Below are 16,684 nucleotides of genomic sequence, written 5' to 3'. Positions count from 1 at the left end.
ATCGGGGCTTTTTAGCGCAAAACAAATCTCAGCTGTCTACACTGGCCCTTTTGCGCAAAAGCTTTTGCACAAAAGGACTTTTGCCCGAACGGGAGCAGAATAGTATTTCCGCAAGAAGCACTGATTTCTTACATGAGATCGTCAGTGTTCTTGCGGAAATTCAAGTGGCCTAGCTACGTGGAACGAGGTGTACCGGTAGTTCGGAATAGGAAGCCTAGTCCAAACTACCTAGTTCGAGCCCCGTGTAGCCGCACTGCACGGGGTTCGAACCAGCGGGGTTTTAAAAATGGCGGCTCCCCGCTTATGCAAATGAAGCCCGGGAAATTCAAATCCCGGGCTTCATTTGCAAGTGCGGTATGCCTACATTACCCCGCTAGTTCGAACTAGCGGGGTAGTGTAGACATACCCTAAGATATAGAAGCATTTCAGTGAATTTGAGCCAAGAACTGTCACTTCTCAGAGCTTGTCTACGCAAGAAAATTGCATCATTTTAACTTAAGGTGTGATTCTTAAATCTACTTATTTAAACTGTGCAAAAGGCCATGTAGAGGCTCTGATTTCACCTTGAACTAAAGGGTTGGGTTAAATGAAGTAGTAATCTATTTAAATGGGAATAAACATCTCTTGAACCAGAGTATGAATGTCTTTACAGGTGCTTGATTTGACTGATTTACGTTTAAACCCTTGTAACATTTTTGTGGTTGGTGAGGCTTAAATCAATGGTCCAAGTGGCTCAACGCCAGCCAGGTAGAAAGCAAAAGTTGATACAGCAGATGGCTTTTTGGTGGACGGACTATATGAAATAGACTCAAATAAGCTGCCTGTGAACAAGTGTTTCATCATCTCTCAACCAGCCATGCTATTGCTGGCACTCTCTGCTGAGCTGCCGAGGGCTGTGAATGCCTTTGCATTAGGCTTGAGGTCAGTTGAAGGGGAAGTGTGTAGAGGAGAGTTGTGCTGGTGTTGCCTATGTTGTAGGGATAAATTAGATTTTGATTACCAGGACTTCAGTCCTGCACCTTTCAGCAGCAGCAAACTAATTAAAGAAAGGGTTACTTGGAGAATGCAAAGAAATTGGTACATTTCAAACCAGTCAGCTAAGGGAGGCAGGTGAATGGAATGAATGTCCCAAAGAATGCCCCCCCCCCCCCCAATGTCTGAATATATGAGCTGCCTCACATTCCTCAAGTCTGAGACAGCTCTGCCTTCATTGAAATGCCATTTCCCTCCAGCCCCTGCAAAGCAACTGTTCAGACATTAGCAAATGACCATCTGGTAGCCTGACATGGCTTTCCTCAGCTGCTATTAGTAAAAGCCAGATTTTACTAAAGATTTTACTAAAAGGGGCCAAACTCTTGGTTTCAGGAGGGACTGGGAAGAGAAAAGATACATGGGATCAAAGTAATCAATACAATAATGATAATAATAAACCATAATAAAAATAGGCAAAGTCCCATCGTGTGATGCTTTATAAACATCCCTGCAACTCACCAGGAGGTTATAGACTGGGTAATCAAGACATCAGAGATTAAGTGCCTAGCAGGTCCTGTTTCCTGCCATAACTAATAGACTACACATCTACATTTACAATACTTCCTGGAGATACATTTTTTAAAATTTTCCCTTGACGAACCCTGAACTGAGTCCTTTAGGTCACCCAGGCTAAGATCTTTTGGAGGTTTGCTTCTAGGCTTCCTCTTGGGACTTCCACATGGAATTACAAGTAGTGTCCTTCTTATATTTCTGCCCTCTCCATCTCTCTGTCCACCCAACATGGCATCTGGTGCTGATAGGGGGGAAAAAAACGGTGGGAAAGTGTCTGAATGGGTTAGTGGAACATTCTGGCAAAGGATTACTTGTCAGGATGCTTTCTGAGGGACTGGACAACATGATGGATAAAGAAAGTCTGCATTTTAAATTTTATAAGCAGCTACTACTTTGTCCTTTAACTAGAGAGAAAATGTGATGGCATCTCCTCCACACTTTCAAGACATGGATAGTCTAGGCAAAACTGGGTTCCTGGTAACCAATTCTGACTTCTATACTCCTTAGCTACATCTACACTGGCAGCTTCTTGTGCAAGAACAGCCGTTCTTCTGCAAAAACTTGCTGGCTGTGTATACTGCACGAGCGTTCTTCCAGAAGTAAATTTACAGTATAGCATTGTAAAACAGGGCTTTTTCCGGAAGAGTTATTCCTCTTTCCACAAGGAATAAGCCCTCTTGCACAAGAGCTCTTCCAGAAGAGGGCAGTGTAGACAGGCAACATGAATTTCTTGCGCAAGAAGCCCCTATGGTTAAAATGGCTATCGCTACACTGCCATGGATGCTCTTGCACAAAAGCACGTCTCTTGCGCAAAAGCACATGGCAGTGTAGACACTCTCTTGTTGAAGAGTTTTTGCACAAGAATGCTTCCACAAAAGAGTTCTTGCACAAGAAGCCACCAGTGCAGACATAGCCCTTCTGTGGGCAAGTTACTTTACCTGACAGTTTTCCCTATCTGGAATGAAAGTACAGAATGTCCTACATCACAGGAGCATTAGGGGATCATAGAATCATAGGACTGGAAGGGACCTCGAGAGGTCATCGAGTCCAGCCCCCCGCCCTCAAGGCAGGACCAAGCTCCGTCTACACCATCCCTGACAGATGTCTATCTAACCTGTTCTTAAATATCTCCAGAGAGGGAGATTCCACCACCTCCCTTGGCAATTTATTCCAATATTTGACCACCCTGACAGTTAGGAATTTTTTCCTAATGTCCAATCTAAACCTCCCTTGCTGCACTTTAATCCCATTACTCTTTGTCCTGTCCTCAGAAACCAAGAGGAACACATTTTCTTCTTCCTCCTTGTGACACCCTTTTAGATATTTGAAAACCGCTATCATGTCCCCCCTTAATCTTCTTTTTTCCAAACTAAACAAGCCCAGTTCATGAAGCCTGGCTTCATAGGTCATGTTTTCTAGACCTTTAATCATTCTTGTCACTCTTCTCTGTACCCTTTCCAATTTCTCCACATCTTTCTTGAAAAGTGGCGTCCAGAACTGGACACAGTACTCCAGCTGAGGCCTAACTAGTGCAGAGTAGAGCGGCAGAATGACTTCACGAGTTTTGCTTACAACACACCTGTTGATACAACCTAGAATCATATTTGCTTTTTTTGCAGCAGCGTCACACTGTTGACTCATATTCAACTTGTGGTCCACTATGACCCCTAGATCTCTTTCTGCCATGCTCCTTCCTAGACAGTCGCTTCCCATCTTGTATGTATGGAACTGATTGTTCCTTCCTAAGTGGAGTACTTTGTATTTCTCTTTATTAAACTTCATCCTGTTTACCTCAGACCATTTTTCTAACTTGCTAAGGTCATTTTGAATTATGTCCCTATCCTCCAAAGAAGTTGCAACCCCACCCAGTTTGGTATCATCTGCAAACTTAATAAGCGTACTCTCTATCCCAATATCTACATCATTGATGAAGATATTGAACAGTACGGGTCCCAAAACAGACCCTTGCGGAACTCCACTTGTTATCCCTTTCCAGCAGGATTTAGCACCGTTAACAACAACTCTCTGACTACGGTTATCCAGCCAATTATGCACCCACCTTATCATGGCCCTATCTAAGTTATATTTGCCTAGTTTATCAATAAGAATATCATGCGAGACCGTATCAAATGCCTTACTAAAGTCTAGGTATATGACATCCACCGCTTCTCCCTTATCCACAAGGCTCCCTTATCCATCAGTTACTATTTGCAGAGCTCTCTGAAAATGAGGGCATGTCTACACTAGGAAATTATTTTGACATAACTAAATTTGAAATAACTCCCAAAATAACTATTTTGAAATAAGCTTACTTCCCAAGGAAAGCAGGAGTACAGATTTCAAAATAATCAGCCCATTATTTCAAAATCACAGGCTTGGTCGTGTGGACGCTCTGCTTATTATTTCAAAATAAGGGGGGTTATTTCGAAATAACTCTTTAGTGTATACCAGGGCTGAAAAGCTTGCATAGGTCTTGTGTCAGTTGCAAGCCTTTAATAATACTTGGCACTTACAGGGCTTACCATCCTCAAAGCACTCTACAAATATTAACTAATTAACTTGGCACTTGGTTGTCAGAAAAACCTAGCAAATAGCAAACAAAATGCGAATGCTAGGATTAGGGCATTTTCCTTCCTGTTTCAGAACAGTGCCCCTCCCTTTTCCATTGCTCAACTGGATGGAAGGAAAATAACGTTCTTATAAAAAGAGACTTTCAGACGAGGTGCCAAAGAGAATGTTTCTCTCTTGGCTATTCATCATCCTATGCTTGATGACATGGAACCAAGCCAGAACAATCAGACCCAAATATCTCCTAGAGCTGGACGAGTTAAACCCAGACAGGTTTTGCAGCTTGGACACACCCTGCATACCCTGGAGCTTTACAATTCCCCATTATTCAGGAAGGTTTCCTTTTACAGGAACTCACTGTGGTTCAACAGAGTTGAGTTTACATGGCAGCGCTTCTCTGACTGGACTGGTTTTGCTTGGGTGACAGCTACCCAGCTTCTCCTTCAGCAAGATCGCACTTGGTGGAGGGGATGGTATTTGTGACATTAGTTTGTTGCCATTGGGTGGAATTAACCTCTGTGAAGAGGGCCGGTGTTAGACCTATGTATCTTAAGTTCTACTAAGCCTTCATTTGAGAGTTTACTTGGAATGTAAGTGGTGCCTGGATGTTTTGCTGAGCCAATGTACAAGAGTGAATTTCACTTATAAAGAGGAATTTATTATCTCAAGTTCAGCTTAACAACTTCACTGAAATGTCTGGTGGGATAGAAGAGGCTGTATAAATGAAAGAGGCCAAATTCTGCCTCTGGCTTCAGATGTGACTCAGCACAGGGGGAGCCGCTTCAATGTATCTAAGGCTAGGTTTTAGCCCACCCATCTGAGGATAGGAAATTATATGAAATGCATAAATACCCAGGACCCTTACATCAATTCAGTAATGGCAAACAGATGTGTATGCTTCCTTGGAAAGGATGTTCAGGTCCCAGTAATGTTTCTTTTTGTATAGTGCCTTTCACCCTGAAAGAGCTCAATGCATTGCACAAAATACTAGTTATTATGGACTGGACTTGCCACCTACAAATGAAATGCAGCCACCTCTGTGTGTACTTCAGTGTCTGGAAATGCTGGCATATTTCCACCAGGAGCCATCAATCCGCCCACTATTCAGCCCCTAAACAACACAACCCACTTGCAGGTTCCTCCAGAGAAGTTTTTTAATCTCCAGAAGATTGCTTAGTTTCAAACAATATGGGTCTTTTTAAGCCACACTGGGGAAACAGCGGGCATATGAGGAAACCTCAGTTCAGGCACACAATAAAAGTGATTTGGTCCAATATTCAGCATCCAAAATGATTCTGTAATAGGAAAAAAAGATCTTTGTCGTATTGGATTTTATTTAAGTGTAATTGGTTGATCTCATTGTATTACTAGCAGTTATCAATGGATCCCTTCTCTGTCAGTGGATCCTATGGGTTCAGCTGATGAATGATTCAACATTAACTTGTTAGCTCTTCTGAAGGACCCTATTTTCTTAGAAACAGGAGTAGGGGGAACCTGGTAAATGCTGACAGCCACCCATTGTGCTTTACTATCCTGTGGAATGAGCTGCCTCTTCTTTCTCATTGTATTACATTTTAAAAACTGGGAACTATTGTGCTTGGGAAAAGGTTCCTCTGAGAAGATACATATCTGTCATACAGGTTAACATCTGCTTCCCCTTTTCATTTTACACTGAGCAACCACATCTCATGTTCACACCTGGTACTTTTATCTTCTTTACAACTGCATTGATGACAGTATCTGGGCAAGGCCTGCAAATGGATACGGCAACATCTACACTGGCAGCTTCTTGTGCAAGAACTCTTTTGTGGAAGAGTTATTGTGCAAAAACTCTTCCACAAGAGAGCGTCTACACTGCCATGTGCTTTTGCGCAAGAGATGTGCTTTTGCGCAAGAGCATCCATGCCAGTGTAGATGCTCTCTTGTGCAAGAAAGCTCTGCTGACCATTTTAACCATAGGGGCTTTTTAAGCAAGAAATTCATGTTGCCTGTCTACACTGGCCTCTACACTGGCCTCTTGTGGAAGAGCTCTTGCGCAAGAGGGCTTATTCCTTGTGGGGAGAGGAATAACTCTTCCAGAAGAAGTCCTGTTTTACAACGCTGTACTGTAAATTTACTTCTGGAAGAACACTCGTGCAGTGTAGACAGCCGGCAAGTTTTTGCGGAAGAACAGCTGCCAGTGTAGACGTAGCCGGACTGTTTGGGTTTTCAGAAGTGCCAATCAGATTTCTAACCTTCCCGGTAGGAATGAGATGTATGATGCCAACAGATTTAGTTTAAGGATTTAGCTCTAATGTATCATTTTAGACGCATAAGTACATTTTAAAAATGAGTCTAGAGTGGTAAAAGATCAGTGGCTGCATGTAGTGGATAAAGGACTATTTACTGGACAGTTATAACAGCCACTCCAGATGCATTAACTTTATTTGAAGGGAAGGCAGCTCCTGTAAGTAATGTGTTGATGCTAGTTCACGAAGCTCCACCTCCATTCACTGCATTATTAATGGATCCTTGAATGAATGCTGCACAATGATAAGCATGATGCATTATGAGTATTTTAGGTAGCATCTATAGCCGTTCTTGTAGCATTTTACATAAGTTGCAAAAACATCTGAAAGCAGTTATTAAACAGCTCTCCAGTCAGATGTTGCTGCTGACATGTATTAGCAATACATCATTAATACTTTAACTCGTAACCTGGCAATCTTGCCAGTCAAGTGTTAACCTAGAACTAAATATCTGTGTGCGACCAATAAGAAATGCAGTATGTTCCAGGTTATACTCCTTTGTGTGTTCGGTACTATGCACTGTGCATGCTGCTGTGCTCAAAGCAGGACAGAATTAGACTAAAGTTCCAGTAAAGGCTTCTGCAGAGCTTGGAGCTGATAGGTGGAGTGGAGGTTAAGGATAATCTAGGAATGGCCCAATATTTGAACAAATACTTTGCTTCAGTCTTTAATGAGGCTAATGAAGAGCTTAGGAATAATGGTAAGTTAACAAATGGGACTAAAGATAAGGAGGTAGATATTACCATATCCGAGGTAAAAGCCAAACTTGAACAGCTTAATGGGAGTAAATTGGGGGGCCCAGATAATCTTCATCCAAGAATATTAAAGGAACTGGCACATGAACTTGCAGGTCCATTAGCAAAATTTTTTAATAAATCTCTAAACTCAGGGGTTGTACCATTTGACTGGAGAATTGCTAATATAGTTCCGATTTTTAAGAAAGGGAAAAAAAGCAACCCGGGTAACTATAGGCCTGTTAGTTTGACATCTGTAGTATGCAAGATCCTGGAAAAAATTTTGAAGGAGAAACTAGTTAGAGACATTGAGGCTAATGACAACTGGGACAAATTACAACATGGTTTTACAAAAGGTAGATTGTGCCAAACCAACCTGATCTCCTTTTTTGAGAAAGTAACAGATTTTTTAGATAAAGGAAATGCAGTGGATCTAATCTACCTTGACTTTAGTAAGGCATTCGATACAGTACCACATGGGGAATTATTGGTTAAATTGGAAAAGATAAGGATTAATATGAAAGTTGAGAGGTGGATAAGCAACTGGTTAAAGGGGAGACTACAGCAGGTCATATTGAAAGGTGAACTGTCAGGTTGGAGGAAGGTTACTAGCGGAGTTCCTCAGGGATCAGTTTTGGGGCCAATTTTATTTAATCTTTTTATTGCTGATCTTGGCACCAAAAGTAGAAGTGTCCTAATAAAATTTGCGGATGACACAAAGTTGGGAGCTATTGCCTATTCAGAAAAGGATCGGGATATCATACAGGAAGATCTGGATGATCTTGTAAATTGGAGTGATAGCAATAGGATGAAATTTAATAGTGAGAAGTGTAAGGTTATGCATTTAGGGATTCATAACAAGAATTTTAGTTATAAGCTGGGGACACATCAGTTGGAAGTAACGGAGGAGGAGAAGGACCTCGGAGTCCTGGTTGATTATAGAATGACTATGAGCCGCCATTGTGACATGGCCGTGAAAAAGGCTAATACGATCTTGGGATGTATTAGGTGAGATATTTCCAGTAGGGATAAGAAAGTGTTAGTGCCATTATACAAGGCATTGGTGAGACCCCATTTGGAATACTGTGTGCAGTTCTGGTCTCCCATGTTTAAGAAGGATGAATTCAAACTGGAACAGGTACAAAGAAGGGCCACTAGGATGATCCGAGGAATGGAAAACCTGTCTTATGAAAGGAGACTCAAGGAGCTTGGCTTGTTTACTTTAACCAAAAGAAGGCTGAGGGGAGACATGATTGCACTTTTTAAATATATTAGAGGGATAAATACCAGGGAGGGAGAGGACTTATTTAAGTTTAATACCAATGTGGACACAAGAACAAATGGATATAAGCTGGCTAGTAGGAAGTTTAGACTTGAGATTAGACGAAGGTTTCTAACCATTAGAGGAGTGAGGTTCTGGAACGGCCTTCCAAGGGAAGTAGTGGGGGCAAAAGATCTATCTGGTTTCAAGATTAAACTAGATGGGCTTAAGAAAGGGGATGGTTTGATGAGATAACATGATCTTGGTAACTAATTGACCATTCATTATCAGTGGGAAATAGGTCAATGGAGGAATGATAGGAGTTACTATAGAGAACTTTCTAGGTGTCTGGCTAATGAGTCTTGCCCACATGCTCAGGGTTTAGCTGATCACCATATTTGGGGTCGGGAAGGAATTTTCCTCCAGGGTAGATTGGCAGAGGCCCTGGAGGTTTTTCGCCTTCCTCTGTAGCATGGGATACAGATCACAGCTGGAGGATTCTCTGCATCTTGGGGTCTTCAAAGTATTTGAAGGCTTCAATATCTGAGATATAGGTGAGAGGATTATTCTAGGAGGGGTGGGTGAGATTTTGTGGCCTGCACTGTGCAGGGGGTCAGACTAGATGATCATAATAGTCCCTTCTGACCTTAAAGTCTATGAGTCTATGAGTGCAGGAGAAGGTAAGAAAATAGAACTCTTGTAAGACTGCAGTGCAAGTCTGGAAATTGGAGCAGATGTGTGTGCACGAGTTAAAAGGCAGCTCATGACCCTAGAAGTCCTTTATTCCAATTCCTTGACTGTAGAACTGGTTTCATTTGATCTTCTTACATTGTTTCTTTCTGTTAATTTCTATTTTCTGTAAAGTACATGTTTCTTTCTTTGCATTGCTTTATTTCTCCTTTTAAGCAAGAAGGTTTTGATTTTGGTTAACCTAGGAAAAGCTGCTTACAGTTGACTCCTGCTGATGGAAAAGTGTCTGAATTCAGGTTCTGTGAAATGGCTTTGAGCAGTGCCTGTACAGCAGGCAATAGAGCAGTGCCACAGATAGAAGGGAAGCAATGGAATTCTGGAGTAGCCTGGGTCCAGAATGGTGGAATTTATTGTAATGCTGGGACTCAAAGATGTGCAGATTATAAAACATTCAACTTCTGGATGCCCCGGCTCAGCAGGAAAGCCACAGAAAAGTGGCTCAAACACTTGGCATCCAGATTAAGTCTACTCTTGCCAGGGGAGTCAGCTGGAGAAAGTTAATGTAACCCATCCCTATCACTCTGATGCCCCTGGCTCAGTGGTGACCACAGCATGACCCATCCATGCTCAATATGGCTCATTACACTGCAGGGCACAGCAGCTGAGCCAATGTTACAGTTGAGCATGCCAGCACCTGCTCTCATTTTTATTTGTCATTTTTGAGGCTCTGTTAACACCTTCCTTCCCCTCCCACTCCATGCAACCCAGTGACCTTCCTTTGGCTGAAGGCAGCTGGATAAGACTCTTTTCAGAGCTTATCAATGACCCTTCTTGATTGGGGCATCTTTTGCTTTCTGCACTTAATTCATGAGGGAGGTATGGTAATTCCTTTAACAGAGAGCCAGTGGTTAGGATTTCAGGCAATACCTGATACTCTGCTTGGCTGGGGTTGATAAGTGCTAAGCCTGTTGAGATGGGTGTATTGTAATACAATCCCTTGGCAAGTTTATTCTTGTATCGGGGTTGTATAACTGGGTTTCATTGTTCAATTTTATCATCTGATTTTCATTCTGAAGCCATAAGCTGGCAATGAATGGCACTGTAATTGAAGCTTCCAGCCCAGCTTACAGGGACATGTACATTTAAAGATGATTGCACAGGCTCCCAGGACAGTCAAAATGATTAACCCTTCAAATCTGCTGGGTCCAGAACTTGAAGGGTTAATCATTCTGGGCCATACCAATGGATTTAGAAAAATTAGAAAAAGTATATATACACCAGTATGTATAGAATAGTATTGTACAAGTTGAACCTTTCTAATCCGGCACTCTCTGATCCAGCAACATCTGTGGTCTGGCATGATTTTAGTTAGTTGGATATCCACTTGCCATCAGCGTGACCAAGTTTCCCATGATCCTATAAAGTTTGTGTACAGCCGCCAGACCTGGCTCTCAGTGTTCTGTGCTGTTATTAACTCTAATTTACCTTTTAATGTATTCTAATGTCTGAGCACCACAATCGAGCCAACCTAATGTCCATGTGGATAGGCTGACGGAATTATTTTTCCATCAGTTTAGCTACTGCCACTCAGAGAGGTGGATTAATTGTAGCAGTGGAAAAAACCCTTTCCATCATCTCAGGAAGCCACTGCAGTGCTACGTGCTGCTGGAATGCCTATGGTGCAGACATGAGGATAGGACAAGAAGCAATGGGCTTAAACTGCAGTAAGAGAGGTTCAGGCTGGACATTATGAACAAGTTCCTAACTGTCAGGGTGGTTAAAAACTGGAATAAATTGCCTAGAGGGGGTTGTAGAATCTCCATCACTGGAGAGATTTAAGAGCAGTTTGGATAGACATGTATCAGGGATGATCTAGACCAGGGGTTCCCAAACTTTTTGACACGGGGACCACTAAATCCATTCAAGAGCTTTTGGAGGACTGGTAACATTTATTTGCATATTTGCATATTCATTAAGTAAATGATGAATATGCAAATAAGTTATTTCTGGTCCTCCCAATGTCCCCAGTGCCAGCTTTAGCAAAGCTTTGATATGGTCACCCACAATATTCTTGCCTGCAAGTTAAGGGATTATGGATTGGATAAATGGACTGTAAAATAAATAGAAAGCTGGCTAAAGCAGGGTTTCATAAACCTGACTGGTCCCAGATGAGGAATTTTTTGGTCCGGGGAGGTCATTTCAGGGCTCTTGGTTCCCTCCCTCTCCACTAGGCTTCTTTGCACCTCCCTCCCCTGCAACTCAGCTGAACTGCCCACCCCCGCTGATTCCCTGCACCTCCCTCAAAACCATTACCCACAATCCAAGGGAGTGCAGCACCCGTTCCCTGCAGCCCCTCACAGCCCAGCTGAGCTGCCCTTCTGTTCCCTATGCCTCCGCTCATCTGCCTCAGCCCAGTTGAGCCCCATACTGATTCCCTGCATGCCTCCCCCACAGCACAGCTGAGCCCAGCTCTGATTTCCTGCCCCTTCCTCTCCTTGAGTCTAGCCCGGGGTTCCTTGCACCTCCTTCCTCCTGCAGCCCAGGTGAGCCCAGCGCCTCGCACCACCCCCTCCCCACACTTTCAGCCCAGCCCAGCCCCCCTCTAGCAGCAAAGGAGTAGCGAGGGTGTTATGCGCCCAGGGCAAAAGCAAAATTTGCACCCCCCCCCCCCCCCGCTGTCATGGGGTAGGGCCCTGAACCTGGCGCATAGCTGAGTCGGACCCTGAGAGGAGGGGGGGATCTTATACTGCATCTTCCCCCACCCCCTCCAGTTTGGGGCAGGCCCCCACATGCACTATCCACAACATCATTTGGAAGTCACCTCAGTAATGACAACTCCTTTAAATTGAGGCCTGGATTATCCAGCATGAGTTGAGGTAGAACGAGCACTGTGTGCACATGTTTGATATATTTTGACCAAAACTGTTACCTGCCCAACTTGTCAAAGGAGAAAGGTAACAGGGAGGCCAACAGGAATGATTTGAAGCAGTGTCTCTCAACCTTTTTTTTATAAAGTACCCCCCTTTAAAAAAATTATCAGTACAGTTTTCAGACACACAATTTTTTTTTTTCCATTACAACACATTTGTTTAAACAACTTAATCATCGCTGGGTGGATGATGAAATTTTTCGGTGTTAAAAAGTACAAACATAATAAAGCACTGAATAACAAACCAAAAATTCAGTTTTCTTCACATTTCAGTTGTATTGATGTACCCCTCCAGACTTCTCTCAAGTACCCCTACGGGTATTCATACTACTGGTTGAGAAACACTGGTTTAGAGCAGTGTTTTTCAACTTTTTTTTATAAAGTACCCCATTTAAAAAATTATAAGTATCCCCAATGCACCCTTCCCCCAGATCCAGGCATCCCCAGCCCCCCTGCTCCAACCTAATTCCCCTTCTGCCCCAGAACACTCCCCCCCGCTCTAATTCAATGCCAATCCCCCAAAGCCAAGCACCCCCAGCTTCCCTGTCCTAGCCCAATCCCTCTCCTCCTTTCACGGAGCCAGGCAGGGTAGCCCTACCTTTAAAGTGGCTGCTCCTGCTGCTTGGCCCTGCCTCAGAGCCTTGATTGCTCAGGGAGCACGTGGCCCGACAGCGCACATGTAATGTAGAAAGCTGCTACCTTATAGCAATGTGCTACTGGTAGCATTTTCTTATCTGTGCAATTGTAAGGATATGGTCCTATAGGAAACTACTACCAGAAGTAGCACAATCCTACAGGGAGCATTTCCATACAGACCAGGTTCGCCGCTTGCCACAATTCTTGGTGCTGTGTGCTCTGCTCCCACCCCAGCCCAGCGCCCCCCTAGCGTGGCACCCAGGGGCAACTGCCCTCCTGTTCCTCCCCCTTGCTACACCTCTGCCTAACGTGGCACCCAGGGCAACTGCCCCCCCCCCCCCCGCTATGTCTCTGTGCCAGGAGCCCAGCACATGCAGCTGCATCCTTCGCCCTGCCCGGTCCCAGGGGACCCAGTGCCACATGGGCACTCTGGAAGCCTGGAGAACCCTGGGCATTTTTTTTCCCGGGCCGCAGCCCATAGTTTGGGAAACATTGATCTAGACAGTGCTTGGTCCTGCCATGAGGGCAGGGGACTGGACTCAATGATCTCTCGATGCCTCTCCAGTTCTAGGATTCTATTATTCTATGACCTGAGGGTTCTAGTTAGTTGCTCACAGTTTTTCTTCCCACTGTTCCTTACTGTTTACTCAAGACAGTGAACATCTTTTTTAAAGGTGAGCTGCAAAGGAGAATTGAAATATGAGTTAGACCTAGATTCCCATGGTGAAAGTCCTTACAGACCTGGCAATAATGGGCATATGTTTTAACCAGAAATGGGCCCAAGTTGCATAGAATAGATCAGGACTCCCATATTAAATTTTGTCAGTGCTTGTTTTGCTGAGGGATTTGGCTTGGCCCATATAGAGCTTAGCTGGAACGAGCTACCAACTGCAGGAATGTTCAGATCTAGGGATTTGTTCTGGTCTTATTTTAAGGCTTTTCTATCGTTACTAAATCCTCTTACTATATTGTTGGCTCACTGCAAGTGTCCCAGAAGGTATCCCAGATGGGTTGCACTAGGATACTTATTTATTATAGTTCCTTCAGGGATAGCCTAAATGAATCAAAATACCAAAAGGGTTTTTTGAAGGTAGGGAATTAAAAACAAACAAACCATCAGTTCAAACTGCTTTAAGCACAGACTGGTTAGCAGGAACTTCTGTTTTACTTTCTCTTTGTGGTTCAACTTTTATTGTTTCCACTATGCAACTCCTTCTATTTAAGATGGTAGTAGATGTTCTGTGGCTAGCAAAATCCATTGTGCCTAGAAAGCACTTTTCATCTATGGCCCTCTCAGCCCTATACGAAGGAGTAAAGTATCACCATCCTCACTAGTAAAGTGACTTGTCTAAGGCATCCCACCAGACCAGTGGCAGAGCCAGAAACAGATTCCCCATCCCCCAGTTCCCATGCTAGTGTCATACCCACTGAGCTACGCTGGCTCTCAAGGGTGTCAGAGCCTGTCTGACATTCATGCATGGCAGAGCAACAAGGCTGATTTTCCAAGAATGCAATTCAAGCTTCCTGGCTTTTTTTTTTTTTTTTTTTTTAAAGTTGCAGCTGGTCTCTTGTGATTCGGCAGAAGCGAATACATGTGGCCAGAACAGGGGAAAGCTGAGAAGGCAGAAAATCTTTTAAGCCCCTTCACATTATTAATATATCAGATGAAGAAATACAGCAATTTCCTGAGACCCATTAAAGGCATTAACGTATTCATCGGAGAAAGCAAATTTAAGGTATCAAATGACTGCCCAGAAACAGGAACATTATCAATCAGAACCTGAGAAGTTAGTGTGGGAAGGAAAACGGACCATTTGATCCACTGACGCTCATCTTCTTAATACATTGTCCAGCCCCAGGAAAGCATCTAATTGCTTCTTGAATTACATCAGCATCTTAGATTCGTCAGCCTTGCCAGACAGTTAACTGCTGACGTTACTTGCTTTTTGAGCAATTCAATAGCATGTCAGATCTTTGGTAAAAGCCAGACAACCCAATGACTGACCCTGGATCAGCAGACCAGGAAGTTCTGGCACTTGCTCTGCTCCTGATTGTGAAACAGAACTGTATTTACTGGCATTATAGCACTGAATATTTGCTTTTGTCTACTTTGCATTGGTTAACTGCAATATAAACTAAATTATAAATCATTTTATGGGGATACTAACTGGTCTCCAGACAAAAAGTGCTCCCTTTTTAACACCAGTACTATCTCCCTGACAGGAAACTTACGCTCCAGTTAAGAATATAGGACTTACCATGCCTCTGGGCCATCACGGCTGGAATTCTGTCACCAACAGTTGCCAAGGACAAATGCTTCAGCAGCACAGAAGCAGGGGGAGCAGCTTTGCAACCCCCTATACAATAGTTTTGTGACCCGCTCACAACACCTATTTGGTCAGGACCCCTACAATTAAAACACGATGAATTTTCAGATTTAAGCTTAGGACCATAAAATTGACCAAAATGGAGTGTGAATTTGGTAGGATCCTGATCATGATTCTCTTCACTGTATAGAATATAAAAGCAAACACCAAGATGTGACTTTATTTCTTCCTTGTAAGGTAACCAGAAAGAAGTAAGCAAGAATGAACACAGTGCTGATTCCTGATGCTTTACTAATAATTCATCTGTTTTACTACTAGAAGTTTTGATGCTTGTTGTTGAACAAGCTGCATATGAAGTTCTGGTATTATTTTCTCCTTCATACACCATCAGATGCCTTCTCTAGGTACTCAGTCAAAGGGCCTTTTTCAGATTAATGAACACCTTGTGCTTATTTTCCCTTTTCTCTCTACATTTTCCATTAATTGCCTCACTATAAAAACAGCATCTATTGTTGACCTTCCTAGCATGAAACCATGTTAATTTTCACTCGTGTCTACACCATTTCTCATTTTACTAATTCTGTCATGTAGGACTCATCAACTTTATACCTCTAAAATTTGTGGCGTTGCCTGTGTCACCTTTTCCCTTGTATCTCAGCCCTGCAATGCAGCAGATCTTTATCTGTTGTAGGTTTTGCTGCAATGCAACATTACTTTGGGGGCAACACCTGAATCAATGATTCAGGAAAGATTACCTAAATGCCAGGAGATTTAGTGTAGGGATACATTTGCCCCACCTAATTCTTACTGCCCGTTCAGGGGTGTGGTCAGAATGCACCTCTGGTATACCAGTCTAAAGCCTGGTGGATATGAGAGGTTGTCCATTAGCCTGGCTACCTGCATAACACAGGCCATTAAATTTTATCTAAATTTCTGCGGCAAGGCCCAGATCCGCAGACATTTAGGTGCCAAATTCCCATTGATTTCAATGGCAATTTGCACCTAAATATCTCTTGAGGCTCTGGAGCCAAGCCTGTAACTTGTTTGAATTATAGACTATCTTTTAGAAAGATATCTAGTCATGACTTAAAGCCTTCAGATGTTGGAGCACCTGCTATATTAAGACGTAAATTGTTCCCATAGTTAATTACCATCCCTTAATGAGCCCTCAGGTCATTGTACCACAGAGTAGTGGCTAAGTCATGCACATAGCTGCAGTGCAAGTGGGAACCTTGTGCCCAACTTTGCACAGCCTGGAACTCAGGGTAAGGTGAATCCTAGATTATCCCAGGATGTGTGGGGCTCAATCTCTCTCAAGCTTAGCTCATTAAACCATTTTGTGGCCAGCAGGTGGCCCCAAACTCCCAACAAATATACACATAGGCTACATCTACACTGGCGCGTTCTCACACAAACTCTTTTGCGGAAGAGTTCTTCTGCAAAAACTCTTTGAGAAGAGAGCATCTACACTGGCATGTGCTTTTGCGCAAGAGCATCTGTACCAGTGTCGATGCCCTCTTGCGCAAAAAAGCTCTGATGGCCATTTTAACCATAGGGCTTTTTTGCGCAAGAAATTCATGTTGCCTGTCTACACTGGCCTCTTGCACACAAACAGTTGCTCAAAAGGGCTTATTCCTGAGCGGGAGCATTAGAGTTCTGGCGTAAGAAGCCCTGATTTCATACATTAGAATGTCAGTTTACTTGCA

This window comes from Pelodiscus sinensis, chromosome 16 (assembly GCF_052426305.1).
Source record: "Pelodiscus sinensis isolate ZL-2025 chromosome 16, ASM5242630v1, whole genome shotgun sequence".
Classification (NCBI taxonomy): Eukaryota; Metazoa; Chordata; order Testudines; family Trionychidae; genus Pelodiscus; species Pelodiscus sinensis.
This window is presented reverse-complemented; position numbering follows the sequence as displayed.